Source organism: Protopterus annectens, chromosome 16.part0 (assembly GCF_019279795.1).
Source record: "Protopterus annectens isolate FY-2018-M chromosome 16.part0, PAN1.0, whole genome shotgun sequence".
Lineage (NCBI taxonomy): Eukaryota > Metazoa > Chordata > Ceratodontiformes > Protopteridae > Protopterus > Protopterus annectens.
The window spans coordinates 736,273,924-736,289,510 of NC_056750.1; positions in this window are offsets into that span (position 1 = coordinate 736,273,924).

Consider the following 15,587-nt stretch of genomic DNA (forward strand, 5'->3'; position numbering starts at 1 on the left):
GTTTTAAACAGCTAAAGGAGCCTCTAGAAAAGAGAGTTTAACTGCAACAAGTTATCAGAAACAAACAACCCAACAGATGCTTAATAAAAGTGGACAATTACCAGTTAATACCTCACACACAGTGAAACTAGCTAGAAAAATACACAGTACACAAAGTGCTATAAATAACAAAGAAATAAAGAACAAAATAAACAAAAAACAGAATTCTTAATGTTATATATTATAGCTCCGTGTTTCCTCAGTGTCCTTCCTTTGAAATGGTCGAACACTCACAACTGAACTTCTTAGGTAACAGAAAGTTGAAACCTGAGACAGCTTTTAAGAAAGAAATCTCAAAAGAACCAATGAGGTGCTTAGTCTAAGCTGTAGTCCAGGTGACCTCAGTCAGCCAATGACCTCAAACAATTCTCTCTTCTAGTGTAACATATTCAACATCTATTGTTTTTGCTCACAAAAAGCTAATACAAAACACTTTTAGGTTCATAGGTGTTTACTAGGCCAACAACCACAAAGGCCTTTTTAAGCCTAGACATGCATCCCAAATCTCTGACAAGTTCTGATACCCTTGATAAATGTAAGCACGGGCCTGGGAGATGAACCATTTAATGGTTACCTGTGTCCCTTAGAGACATAGGTGCCAAACCAGGGAAGAATTTCTGGTTTCACATCCAATTGTCCAAGATGTAGTTGACCTGGGTTAAGGAGGAACTTTCCTTCACATGGATGGGGAGCCTGTTCCATAGATGGGGTCGTCTCTGGGATAGATACTTATCTCACCATGTAGACCCTATTTGTATTACAGGCAAGGTTTAAGTCTTTAGAATAGGTAATTCTGGTGCTGTTTGTTTTGTGGATATGCAGGTGGTCCATCATCAGAGTGGGGTCTGGCAATGCTCTGTATGCCAGGCATATATCTACTCTCAAAATCATGTAGGAGACAGAATACAAGGTTAGGTCCTTGAGGAGATCTGCACAGGACACAGTACTTATGCCCTGCATTCTTTTTGTGAAGAGCCTCTGTGGGCATTCCAGTTGATGGATATGCCTGGTTAGGTACGTACAAAAGGGGGCAATGTACTCAATGACAGGTCAGACAATGACTTCCTTGGACTTAAATGCTGTACCTTTGTTTATAAGTTGTGCAACATAGAATGATTTCCTCACCAGTGTAGAAGCATAATAATCAAAGTCTAGATTACTATCTGTGTGTGTCCCTATGTCCCTGACTTCTGGGTCAACTCTAAGGGGTGTGTTGTTAATATGATAGTTACCAGGGATGGATGACTACCCAAAAGATACTATTATGCATTTCTTGGAATTTAGTTTAACCATGGCTCTGACACCTGTTGTTTGTCTGTGTCAGCCCCTCCTGGAGAACAGTTGTGTCAGTGTGAGATTCAATGATGGCTCCTAATTTGCAATCATCTGCAAATTTAGTCAGCCAAGGACCACTGTCATTGGCCTTGACTTCTGAGAAAGTAAATGTCAAAAAGGCGCAGTCCAAGGACTGATCCCGGAGGGACACCAATTGGTAAGAGCATATGTCTTAATATTAGTGAAAGACAATGTAATGCCATATGTTGAGGAATACATAATGCAAATGTTTGGCAAGAACATGGACACAGTCTTATTCTTCCTTCAAATGCCTGATTTAAAGAAATGGCCACTGAGTATATGCAAACCATACCTCTTACAGCAAGAAATCAGGACAAAGACACAAACAATGAGGGGCAAAGGTCCAAAAATAAGTACAATTTTTAAATATTGCTCTTACAAATTTAGAAAAGTGATGCAATGTGTTTTACATCAAATTTTCTGAAGGACATGAAGTTTGAAAATGAAATGTGTGTCATTATTCTGACTTTAAACTTAAATTTGTCAGTAATTTGCCAGAAACCCAAAATTTTATGACGAACAGACCAAAAATATGAGGCAAAAATCTGGACAGTTGAGTGATACTACAAGCTTTCATCTCATTCTAAGAACTCATTACTTCTAAGCTGTGTACTAGAAAGCCCCAAAGATGAACTATTCTTAAGCCATTCTCATTTTAAATCTATTATTTAATCTTCAGATGACATAAAAAATAAAATAATTTTCAAAACTTTTCAAGAGCATGTACATTTTCTTAATTCTGAGAACTACTGCCTAAGATACTGTCACATGTAGATGTTGTTAGGGACTTTGCCAGACATCTTATAGGGTCATAGGGTTAGTACTAGGCTAACTAACCTTGTGGGCTATTTTAAGCCTAGCCAATTACCCCCTGTGAGACTCAAACCCTGTACCTTGTGTTTGTAAGGTAAACACCTTAACCATTTATTGCTAACCTCCCAGCCCATCTGCCACTTTCTTATGTTCCCTAATGTGATGCTTCTCCACTTAATCCAACATTCTCAGTCTCTCACAAAATTGCACCAACTTCCTTTCATACAGTTTAAGTTCTTTGTTAGCACTTTTCTTTAGAAGTCCACAACATACTGTCAAAATTTGTTTTTTTAGGTGGAGAGGTTTGGGGTTAGAGTAGGGGGCACTTACCATAGTTTTACAGCTAATTTGAGTGTGGCATATATGACCCAGTGACATGAACCTGTTGGATCCCTCTCACTTTGTCGAAACCTCAATTCGCGGAACCCCTAGTCATCGAACTTAAAATGAAGATTATTTCATTGAACACTTAAATCAGTGAAAAGTTTTCCCAGGGAAAGGAGTTATTTGGCCACTGTTACAAATTTGCCCTTTTTTCTAATGTAGTGTAGTCTTGGAGTTAATGGCAAAGCCACCCACCCTGGTCAGTTTAAAATTATGTAGCTTGTCTTACAGTTGTTCTGGTTGCCATATCATTGTTTTCTCTAGTAAATCTTTTCAGTGATGAAGTGTTCACTGAAATGGTCGTTTTAAGTTTGATAAGTATGGATTCTATGGAATGAGGTTTTGACCAAGTGTTTTAGACCTGAGCCTGTTAGCTATGACTGCTTTAGGCTAACTTTGCAAGAAATGTGCACTTTACATATTTACATTTGTAAAGCAATGGAACACATGAAATCATAGCAGTACTGTACTTTGATAACTTGTGAACTAAAAGCTCTTTTAATTTGTCCCAAAAAGTGATAGTTTGAAGCATTTAAAATATTTATATTAAAAAAAAACTACCATCATCAGTAATTGTGCCGTGTAATTCAAAAATTCAAAATACAACTGCCCTTTTTTTCTGCACATAAAACTGCAAAATAAATAGAATTTATAGAGGAGCATCCATATTTGTTTTCCAAAAAAATACGACAAATATACAGCCATGCATTATTAGGCACCATTTAGTAGACCTACATGGATACTAAAATGTTCCAGGCTGCTGGCATGAGAGAGATGCACATGGAATGTAAAAAGGGCTACGGGCTGTGTTAGGACATCTCTAAGGCAGTGTGAGAAGTCCTGGCCTCTACTCAGACAACCTGAGTGGGAGTACTGGTTCTGCAGTTGGAAGAACCAGGTTGTAATGGGTAGAAGTGAGTGGCAATTACTGGCTCTCCTATGCTGAGTGAAGGGACGTGTAGTTGATTCATTGAAGAAAGCAGAACCTTAAAGGCCAAATGGCAGTATCCACTGCTGTGGGCTTTGTAAGCCATAGCAGCACCTATTATGGATGTGGATGGGTGCACTCACATGCTGGCAATGGCATAGTAAGTTCGCAGGATAATATAGTTAACCACATCAGCCAAAAGCAGGCAGAGTAAAGACCTAATAGAAAAAAAAAAAAAAAACACTTAAGGCTGTGTTTGTAAGACCTTCCACGATTTAATCTCACCCTATGGGGATGAAGCGGCTGACTGCAGAGAGACTGTGGCCAATAACATGCAATGTAAGGAAGGAGGCAAAAAAAGCAAGCGATAAAAGGCTGTTAAATGATCAGTTTTAAGTAGTCATCCTTACAACTTGACAGAGAGGTAGTGTATGCATCTATTTAGAAGTTTGGATCAAGGGCCACTACAAGTAGGGAGGGTACCCTTGAGAGATGCCAATGAAGGGGATTCTAGGGATTCTTTTGCCTATGGATCAATTTAACTTTAAGGCCCCAGTAAACTAATGGATAAAGCATTCCCTCCTAAAACAAAGGATGTGGTTTCATGCCCCATCTGGAGTGATATAGTCTTAAGTGGGGTGGGTAAGGCATAACGGCCAAGTATTTACTGCACAGATACAAGGTACAGTGTTTGATTCTGACCTTTACATATTGACTAGACTTGTAATAGTCATTAGACTTTTAATATAGTATTGACCTATAAACCTAAGGCCAGCTGTATTTTCACAAGTCTATTGTCTGCTTCCAGGAAGGCAGAATTTTATCACATCAGTATAGCACAGAAAAGAAAAACAGCACTACCTCACTGGGAACGTGAAGTACACATGCACAGAAAAAAAAAATAAATAAATAAATAAAAAAGCTTGCTTCAACTCGGACACAAATTTATTATAATGACTGAGAGGCTTAATTTTCAAATACAAATACTATTTAAAGAGATAGTGTTATAAACACTGAGACACTTCATGAGATTATACATGTGAGAAAAACTTATGACCAAAACTCTCTTTTTACAACTTTCAAACATTGCGAGTCCATATATATATATATATATATACATATATATATATATATATATATATATATATATATATATATATATATATATATATATATATATATATATATATATATATATATACACACACACACACACATATATATATAGGTTCATAGGTTTATACTAGGCTATCTGCCCTAAGGCATTTATAAAGCCTAGCCCAGAGTTTTTGTGGCTTACGCCACCCCTTATGTTAAAAAAATACTGTGCCCATTAGTTTGTTGTGCCTCTGTCCAGCAGTCACACAGAGATGATTCCCGGGGTAAACCTACGATCTCCCATCCACCGGTCAAGATTTCTCTTGAACTGAGCCAGCGAGGTGCTCTGCCTCACATGGACCAGGATTTTATTCCACAACATAGGGAGTCTCTGGGTGACAAATCTATCCCTCCAGCATGTCCTATTTATATCCGTGCTAAGGTTTAAGTCGCTTGCTCTAGTGGATCTGGTAGATTTGGATTTTTTGAGGTGGAGCATGTCCATTAATTCCGGGTTGGACATGGCCTTGTATGTCAGGCACAGGTCACCTCTGAGCAGATGGTATGCGACTGAATAGAGCTGGAGTTTCTTCAGTCTGGCAGCATATGACAGATTTTGGAGAACCTTTATCCTTTTGGTGAGGAACTTTTGGGGTCACTCCAATTGCTGCAGGTGTCTGATGAGATACATCCCGAATGGGGCATTGTACTCGATCATTGGTCTGATAAGTGAAGAGTACAGGGGAACAATGACCTCACTTGATCTGGATGTGAATCCCTTCATGATCAGGTGGGCAATGTAGAAGGTTTTTCTAACCACTTTAGCAATGTGAGTGTCAAAAGAAAGGCCACTGTCAACCTGGGTCCCCAGGTCCCTGATAACCTCTTCTGTGCTTAGTGGATTGCCACCTATATGGTAGCTTGGGGTTACCTTGTTTTTCCCGAAGGGTATGACTATACATTTTTTGGCATTTAACTTCAGGCCATGGCTCTGGCACCAGCTATCAGTTTCCGTGAGACCCCTCTGAAGGATATCTGTGTCCGATGTACTTTCCACTATGGCTCCCAGTTTGCAGTCATCTGCAAACTTTGTCAGCCATAGTCCTCCTATGTTAGCCTGTACTTCTGAGAAGTAGATGCCGAACAACAGGGGGCAAGGACTGAGCCCTGTGGGACACTACTTGTGACCGGCTTGGAGTCTGACATGGCGCCAGCTACTCTAACCCTGTGGGTTCTGTCCTTTAGCCAGTTTGCAACCAATCTTTTGACATATGGGTTTACATTTAAGCTAGTAAGTTTCTCTATAATACCCGAGTGGGGTATTGTGTCGAAAGCTTTTGCAAGGTCAAGGTAGGCTGTATGGACTGCCTTTCCCTCATCAGTGGCATTGGTGACTGTTTTGAAGAAGTCGACCAAGTTCAAAAGGCATGATCTGCCCTTGACAAAGCCAAACTGGGTCGGGTCCAATGTCTATAAGTCCCCTATGTCTTTGTTTATGAGTTCCATTATGATCTTCTCCATAGCTTTGCAGACCAGGCTTGTTAAGCTTATGGGGTGGTAATTACCAGGGTCTGTAGAGGCACCGCCTTTGTGGAGTGGGACCACAGTTGCTGTACGCCACTCCTTGGGCACGTATGCTGTGGTAAGGCTAAGATTAAACAGCTGCCTTATGTGCAGGTTTAGTTCCTCATGGAGTTCGTGTAGCACACAGCCGGGGACACCATCCGGTCCCATTGATGCTGTGTTTTTAGCTTTAGAGAGAGCAGCTTTCACCTGCGCATTGGAGAAGTCTGGGAGGCTGCACTCTGCTGGAATAGTTATCTCTCCTTTTGGGGGGGAGAGGGGTGTGAAGTTTGCACTGAACCTGTCTGCCAGTATGTTGGCAATGTCTGTGGGTTCAGTGATTTTTGTATCATTTTGGACTAATTCTGAGCATATCTGGGAGTTTCCACCCAGGTTTCAAACATAGCTGAAGAAGGCCTTATGATTGTCTTTTGAATCTATGGCAATTTTTCTCTCAAAGTTGGCCTTGGATGATTTTATGAGTGCTCGTATTTTTTTACTAATAATGATCAAAGGTGTCTTCTCTTTTATGGATTTTGCTCTATCACGTAACAGCTTTCTCCTCTTATTGTAAAGTTTGTTTATGGCTGGGGTCCACCAGACTGGACGTTTGCCCTTGGTGGAAAGAGTCTTGGTTTTATTAGGGATTGCCTGATCCATGCAGTCCTGGAGGTGTTCGTAGAAGGCATTTGTAAGGGCTTCCAGGTTGGGTTGTGGTTTCCACTGGCTCGGGGCCTTGAAGGATACCACACCAGTCTTGAGTAGTGTGAAGTTTGCTTTAGAAGTTCTTCACTGTGGTCTTTTTGTTTGGGGTGGGGGCAGGATGTGGATATCCAGTGAGATTAGTTTATGATCTGATCTCACCAATGAGGATATACTTCCGGTGTGGAGCATTTTGTCCCCATGTTTGTGATGATGAGATCTAGTATATTTTCTCCTCTTGTGGGAACGGTGACTAGTTGTTCCATGGCATTTGAATTTATGAACTCCAGGAATCTTTGGGCTAGAAAGTTTGGGCTTGAGTAATGTTCCCAGTCTATATTCGGGTAGTTGAAGTCACCCAATATAATGGTGTTTGGAGATACTATTATACCCTCCAGTGTCTTCAGGAAGGCTGTGTGGGGTTCCGGAGTTTGAGAGGGTGGCCTGTAGCATGCTACAAATTGTAGAGCAGTTTTGCCTATGGTTATAATTGCACCTGGATGGTTTCCGATGCTTCGTGCGTTGCCACCAACCTGGAGGTGTGGGTATCCTTGATGAATATGGATACACCCCCCCTTTTGTGGTGTGGTCCGGGTTTTGGGGCCGGAACACATGATATGAGGTAAAACCTGGTAGTGCCGGGGTGCTCTCAGGAGCCTTGAACCAGGTTTCAGTCACAGCACAGACATCAATATTCTCCATACTGAGAAGGGCCTCGAGTGTGTGCATTTTGAGATTTAGACTTCTGGCATTGAGCAGCATTACCCTTAGTTTCTTCCCATTTTTGTTTCCTAGGGTGGTAGGTTTAGAATTTGAGCCTTGCCTAAAAAAAACACTATGGGGGTGGCAAGAGCCTTAGCCAATATCCGGAATCCCAGGGGTGACAGGTGCAAGCCGTCCCTTGCGAAGCAGCGTGGCTTGTCAAGCATGTCATCCCAGGCAGGCAGACACTGGATCCCCTTTGAATGACACCAGAAATTAAGTCAATTGTTAAAGCTGATCATCTTGTCTCTATGTTGTGGCATCATTCTTGGTGAAGGAAGGATGCTGCTCAGGGTCAGGGTCATACCTGCCTGGGCTACATAATCAGAGAGCTCCTCTATGTCTCTTTTCATGTAGTCCAGGGAGGTACGTCTCAAGTCGTTCACACCAGCATGGACAATGACTGTGTCATATTTGTACTTGCTGTGGAGTGACCCGAGTGCTTGTGTTATGTGGCGGATTCTAGTGCCCGATAGGCAGCTTACTGTGACCCTCTCCTTGTTCAGCCTGGTGAGTGGGACGTCAGTGTGTCTGACTATGGAGTCACCTATGTCAAGTATGTTTGGTGTTGTATTTGGCCTTAAGGGCTGTGACTGCTTTGCACACTGACTTTGTGTTTTATGTGTTGCCTGTGGTGTGTCATGAGGTGGCGGTTGCTTGGGTGTCTGCTTTGGAGGCCTCTGCTGTTTAGGTAAATTTTTGCTCAGAGCCTCCGAGTATGTCTTTGTGTGTTTATGTGTTTGATTCATTGTTGTGATAGCTTTATGTGAGACTGGTTTTGTGGTGTGTGTAGTTGCCTTCTCCTCCTGTCTGGTCTTGCCAATCCTGAGTTGAGAGAGTTCAGCCTCCAGTTTGGCTAAATAGCTGCATCTCTCGCAAGTATTTGTGTTATGTGGGAGGAGGAAAGGGTTGTCTGTGTACATGAGGCAATTGTAACATTGCCTCAATATTCCCATATTCACCAACTGGACAGGAGAGGATGCCAGCATCTGGCCCTTTGACATGCTAGAGAAATTAAGAAGTTTGGGGTGTAACTGAATGAGAGAGGACTTAGTAAGGAAGTGGGTACTCCTGGGGGGGTGTTTCGCTAGTGAGGGACTTTGTATAATACAGACGTGCTAAGCCTGGAAAGAAGATTCTTTTAAGACAAGTGCTGAGCTTTTTTTTTTTTTTTTTTTAAAAGCTTTTTAGGAACAAGTGCTGCGCTTTTTAGTTAAGGGATATACTGTTTAGATTACTAGTCGTGCAGTTCTAAGGGAAAAAATGAAGAACAGACTTTATGGAGCCAGAAAAAGTTTAACCATGTTAAACCAGCACTGCCCGATGCTGCTCTAGTGGCAACTCCGCGCTAAAACGTGCTTGATAGCAGGGGCTGGAAAGAGCCAGGAATTGACCCCTACTGGTCAATAAAACTACAGTTTCAAGTCAGTAACCACTCCCACGGGGGGCAGGGGAGCTGCTCAATGTTTTTCACTGTCACTGATCAACAGAGAGACTTTCCCTTAGCCCAAGCAAAAATGGCCTCACAGGAACTTACAAACAGTTCAGGAACAGCAAGCCTGTAACTGAACTTTTTTAAATCTCAGAAAAGTGGGCAAAAAGCAAGATTTTTTTTTTTTGTATTTTCAGAGATAGCAGAGATTCACAAGTAAAATCAAGTTATAACACTGTAGTAAATGACCCCACACAAGAGTGCTAGGTCAAAGACAGAAAATATGCAAGTTTTGAGAAAAAACGATTTTAAAATTAAGTGCAAACAGGAAATTCAGTAAACAGCTTTTGGTTGTGCTCTAAATACAGCTACTAATGCAGAAATCAAGTTTAACAAGCCAGAAAATGTGCAAACTAGGCAACTATGCAGAAAAACTTAGCAAATAAACAGAGAAAAAATACTTAAAATCTCAAAAGTGGCTCCCTTCTTCTCTTAGCGTTTTCTCCTCTTGGTGGTTGCTTCATGAACAGCCAACAAGCCTGAAAAGATGCCAAACCCACGAGGCAACTAGTTTTTAAGAGAGGAAGATGAAGGAGTTTTGGAAATGACCTCTACTGGTCAATAAAACTACAGTTTCAAGTCAGTAACCACTCCCACGGGGGGCAGGGGAGCTGCTCAATGTTTTTCACTGCCACTGATCAACAGAGAGACTTTCCCTTAACCCAAGCAAAAATGGCCTCACAGAAACTTACAAACAGTTCAGGAACAGCAAGCCTGTAACTGAACTTTTTTAAATCTCAGAAAAGTGGGGAAAAAAGCAAGATTTTATTTCTTGTTTTTGTTTTTTCAGAGATAGCAGAGGTTCACAAGTAAAATCAAGTTATAACAGTGCAGTAAATGACCCCACACAAGAGCGCTAGGTCAAAGACAGAAAATATGCAAGTTTTGAGAAAAAACGATTTTAAAATTAAGTGCAAACAGGAAATTCAGTAAACAGCTTTTGGTTGTGCTCTAAATACATATACACACACACACACACACACAAAAAACAAAACTAAAATTAAAAATTTTAAATATTTTTTACAAAAAAGCAAAAAATTTATTTTTTTTTTTTTTTAAATTCACACAAACACAAAAAACTATAAATAAAATAAACATAAAAAATTTATAAAAAAACATTTTTTTAATAAATAAATATATATAATATAAATAATACAAACAAATTTTAAAATAAAATTATATAATAATTTTCACCCAACATTTTATTTTAAATACACACCCCAAAAATATAAATATATATAAATATTATTATTATATAATAAAAATTTTATTTATATATTATATATATTTTATATATATTAAAGTTTTTAAATATTATATAATTACACATATTATTTTAAGGTAATTATATATTTTTTTATATAAAAAACATAAAAATTTTAAAATCACCAAACCCCAAAAAAATTTTTATAAAAATATATAACATATATATATTTTATATATATATATATAATACACACAAAAAAAACATATTATATATATATATATATATATATATCACACAAAAAAATATATATTAAAACCACAAAAAAAAAAATAAAAAAAAAAAAAAACACTAACACAAAAAAAAAAAAACAAAACCCCAAAAGGAAAAAAAAAAACACAACACCAAAAGGAAAAAAAAAAAACAAAAAAGAAACACAAAAAACAGGAAAAAAAAAAAAAAAAAAACAACCCCAAAAAAGAAAAAAGAAAAAAAACAAACAATCATATATATAAAGTAAAAAATAACACAAAACAAAAAAAACAAATAAAATACACACACACAAAAAAATAAAAATACCCCAAAAAAAAAACACATAAAAACCCACAAAAACAAAAAAAAAATAATAAAAAAATACAAAAAATTAAAAATAATATTAAATCAAAAAAAAAAAATATATACCCAAAAAACAATAATTAAAATAAACACATTAAATAAAAAAAATAACACACACACAAAACAGAATATAAAAAAAATTAAAAATAATAGAAAAAAATAAAAAAAAAAAATTTTTAAAAAAAAATAATATTCACACACAACAATAAAAAAAAAAAAAAAAAACACACACACACACAAACATATTAAATTGTTTTTACACACACAAAAAAACACAAAATTAAAAAGGAAATAAAAAAAAAACATTTTTAAAAATTTTAAATAAAATACAAAAAAAAAAAAATGTAAAAAAAAAAAATAAATAAAATATAAAATAAAAGGGAAAAAATATATATATAAAAAAAATTTTAAACCCCAAAAAAAAACACATTATATATATATATATAAAAATATTTAAAAAAATATAATATATATATATAAAAAATTATATAAATATATATATATTTATATATATATATATAATACTTAATACATACACCCAAATTTTAAAAAAAGATTTTATTTTTTTATTTATTTTACATTTTTTAACTTCCCCCTTTTTTAAAATTTTTTCACATCCCCAAAAAAACCTCCCACATATAAAAATTACAACACATTTAATTTAAAATTTAAACATTATTAAATTTTACACACCAACAAAATTTTTTAAAAAGGGATCCACAAACATTACAAAAGGGGAGGAAACCCCAAAAATAAAAAATTTTAAAATTTTAAAAATAAAAAAATAATTTTTAACACCCAAAATTTTTGGGAAATGGAAATAACATTACATGACACAAACAACTCTTGTAGAAAGCCCCTTCTGTTAATATTTTAAAATTTAAAAGTGCTTTAGAAAATTTTTTTTATATTTATTCCTTTTTAAAATTGCCTGGGAAAAAAAAATCCAATTTGTTGGGGAAATGTTCCAAGAGGTCTTTAAAAGGAAAAGGCCCTTTGGAAAAAGGGGTTTTGAAGGGGAAAAAGGGAAAAAAAAGGTGGGGTTTTTTTTTTTTCCACCGAATTTTTTAGGGGTCCCCCCAAACAAATTGGGGGCTTTGGGGGAAATTTTGAAAAGTTTCTTGGGGGAAACCCAAAACCTTTTCAAAGGGGAATTCTTTTTTGGGGGGCTTTTGGGGAAAAAGATAAAAAAATGACAGAAGGAAGCTGATTTTAAGGTTGGGGTTGGGCAATTCAACAAAATACCCTTTTCCCAAAGCAACAGTGTAGTTTTAATGACCCCTTTGCGCAACACCAAAAATTTGTTTAACTTCCTTTTCTTGCATTTTTTGGGGAAATTTCAATTGGGAAAAGAAAGGAAACTGGTAGAAAATTGGAAAAGAGCAATCCCGGGCTTTGTTTTTGGTAAAAATTTTTGAAATTAAGGATTCCCCAGTTTGGAAAAATAACCCAAAAAAGTAAAATACAAATTTTAAGGGGGGAATTAAAATTCCCAAAAACAGGCCCGTGCCACCGGGCCCAAAGACATTTTAAATTAAAATTTACTTTAAAAAGGGTTTTTTTTTTAAATTATAAAGGGTTTTTTTGGAATTGAAAAAAGGGGTTTGGAAGGAATTTTCAAGTAGAAATGTGTTTATTGGTTTCAAGGGGGGGAAGGGGGAAATTTAAGGGGTTTCCTCTCCTTTCCCGAATTTGATCCCCTCCCTTTAAATGGGTTTTTTTTTGGGCTTTTGATTTAAAAAAACCCCCCTTTTTCAAAACCCCCCATTTTCCCAAATCAAACCAAAAAAAGGGGTTTTGCGGGTTGGGCCCCAAACTTTAAAACCCCGGGTTCACTTTTTCATTTGGCAGCCTTCAAGGGGGGTTGGGGGGTTAAAAAACCTTTAGCCAAAATAATAAAACCCCAAAAATTTTTCAAAATTTTTTAGGGGAAAAAATTTGAAAAAACCCTTTTAAAAATTTTTAAACCAAACTTTGAAGTGTTTATTAATTTTTTTTACAATTTTGTATAGATGTCTAGGTGGAGAAAGGTATTGGGACTGATAAGAAAGCAGACTGATTTTTAAATTCAGTTCAAGCAAGTGCCAAAGCAACAAGGCTGAGCAATTTCAGCAATCGGCAATTTTTATGGGTCCAAAAAATTTTTTTGGAAAGTGGGAATGCTTGGGTTAGAATTTGGGAGCAAGGCTTTCTTGTGTTTTTGGTAAAAGGGTTTTAAAGGGAACCATTGGGTGTTTTTAAATTAATTGAACTTTAATTTAGGGTACACATAAAATTTCCAAAAAGCTTTGCACGGGAATTGAAGAATTTGTGGTAAAAATTGACTTTGGTTTTGAAAGGTTATAACATAGTAATTTTGGATTGGGTTTTGGTTGGAAATTTTAATCAAAATGTAGTTGATGTTGAAAAGGGGGGTTTTGGCAACAAAGGATTCAATTGAAGAATTTTAACTTTGGGTTGGGGTTTGTGAAATGTGAAAATTTTTAAAAGCCATGGGCCCTTTTTGCATAGTGAAAAAATTTTCCAAATTTTAGGGTGTGGATTAAAAGGAAAGGTAGATGGAATTTGATAGATTATTGGTTTAGTTTTTGGGAAATTATAAACTGTTTAAAAGCTTTGGAATTTAAAAGTTTCTTTAGGGTTTTTTTCTTACTTGCACAAGGAGGCTGTAAATGGAGGCTAAACCATACTGTCAAGTTTGCTGCAAAGTATCATCCGGAGGTGCTTTTCTGGATTTTGGAGGGAAAAAAAAGGTTGGAGTATTAACCCTAGTGGGGCCCTTTTTTACTTAATTTTGAGTTTAACATTTCAACAATTTGTTAGAGAGTGGAATTTTTTAAAATTCTAAAACTATTCTGGGTTTTTTGAGGGTTTTTTATTTACCCATATAAACCATTTATTGTTCCAAATTAAAAAGATTTTTCAACAATTGATAATTTTTAAAATTCCTTTAAACCTATTTTAAACAAAAAATTATTTACAATTAAATTAAACAAATGTTAATAAATACCAAGTTTTAATGCTTGAAAATAAATAACAATTTATATACTGGGTCCAGTTGTTTTTAAAAATCTTTAAAAAAAAAATTAAACCAAAACCCCCCCCAAAAAAAACATTTTGGGTTTTTTTTTATTTTGTTAAATTTTTCCCCTTTTTTATTTTTTTATTTTATTTTTTAATAAAAATTTTTAAAAATTTTTTTTAAAACCCCTATTTTTTTTTAAAAACAATTTTAAAAATTTTTAAAAAACAATTTTATTTTTAAAAAAAAAAACCCTTTTAAAAAAATTATTACAAAAAATTTAAAATTTTTTTCCCAAAAAATTTTTTTTACAAAAAGTTTTTTTTTTTTTTTTTTTTTTTTTTTACATTTTTTTTTTTTTTTTTTTTTTTGTTTTTTTGTAAAACAAGAAACTAAGGAGGTTTGTAAGTAATTGTTAATATAAGGTTTATGGTTAAACTTGAGGAATATATAGGTTCATGTTACTAATGGACCTCTCAATTTTTTTACACTTGATTCTTTTTTTCACACATGCCAATAAAGGTGTTTAATATCGCCCTGATTTTTTCTGAGTTGCACTTGTCCATGGTAGGGTTTTGTGGTTTTTAGTTGGGGCATGTTTAATAGGAACTTTTTAGGGAAACATATTTATTGGTTGGGGATATAGGAAAACCCCTGATACAGGATAGAATTTGATTCCAAATTTATTTTGTCATGGGAAAAATTTAAGGGGGGGTTGGTTGGGGAGTTTTATTAAATTAAGCTTGTTTACATTTTCCAAATTTTTTTGGTTGGTAATTGTTTGAATTTTGAAGTAATTTTTTTTCCACCTTTTAAACATTTTTGATTTACCTTAAGGCTTTGTGTTTCTTTGTTTTGAAAGTCCAGGCATGTTCCTGGACTTTGAAAAGGATTTTTTGGTTTAATGAGCCCGAGTTTGTAATGTTCTAACCTTCATTTTTTGGAGGTGACCAGTTATAAGGTGTTGTAGAAATTTTTTGAAATATTTTAAGTGGGGGTTTTTTTTCAGTCCGAAGAAAAACAATAAAAATTTTTAAAAATTAAATATTTAAAACCAAAAATTTAATAAATTTTAAAATATAACAAAAAACCCAATTTTAATTTTTTAAAATTTTATTTATATATTATATTATACCAACATTTTATTTTTTAAAAACCCCAACAAATATATTTTAAAAATTTTAATTTAAAACAATATATATATATATTAAATTAAAAACCACCACAAATTATTTATAAAACCCCAAACCAAATTTAAATTTTAAAATTAAAAAACCCACTTTATTTTTAAATATAATATATTTATTATAAAATTAACACAAAACCACAAATATTTAAAAAACCCAAAAATTTTTTAAAAAAACCCCAAAAAATTTAAAAATTATATATATTTTAAATTATAAAAAAACCAAAATTATAAAAATTATTTAAACCAAAAAATATATATTTTTTTTTAAAATTTTAACAAATTTATCTTTTAAAATTAAAAAAATTAAAAACAAAAAAATTTATAAAAAAAATTATCCCCCCAAAAATATTTTAATATTATATCATACCCCCAAAAAATATTTATAAAAATATATAATTATATTTAAAACTTTAAAAAAAT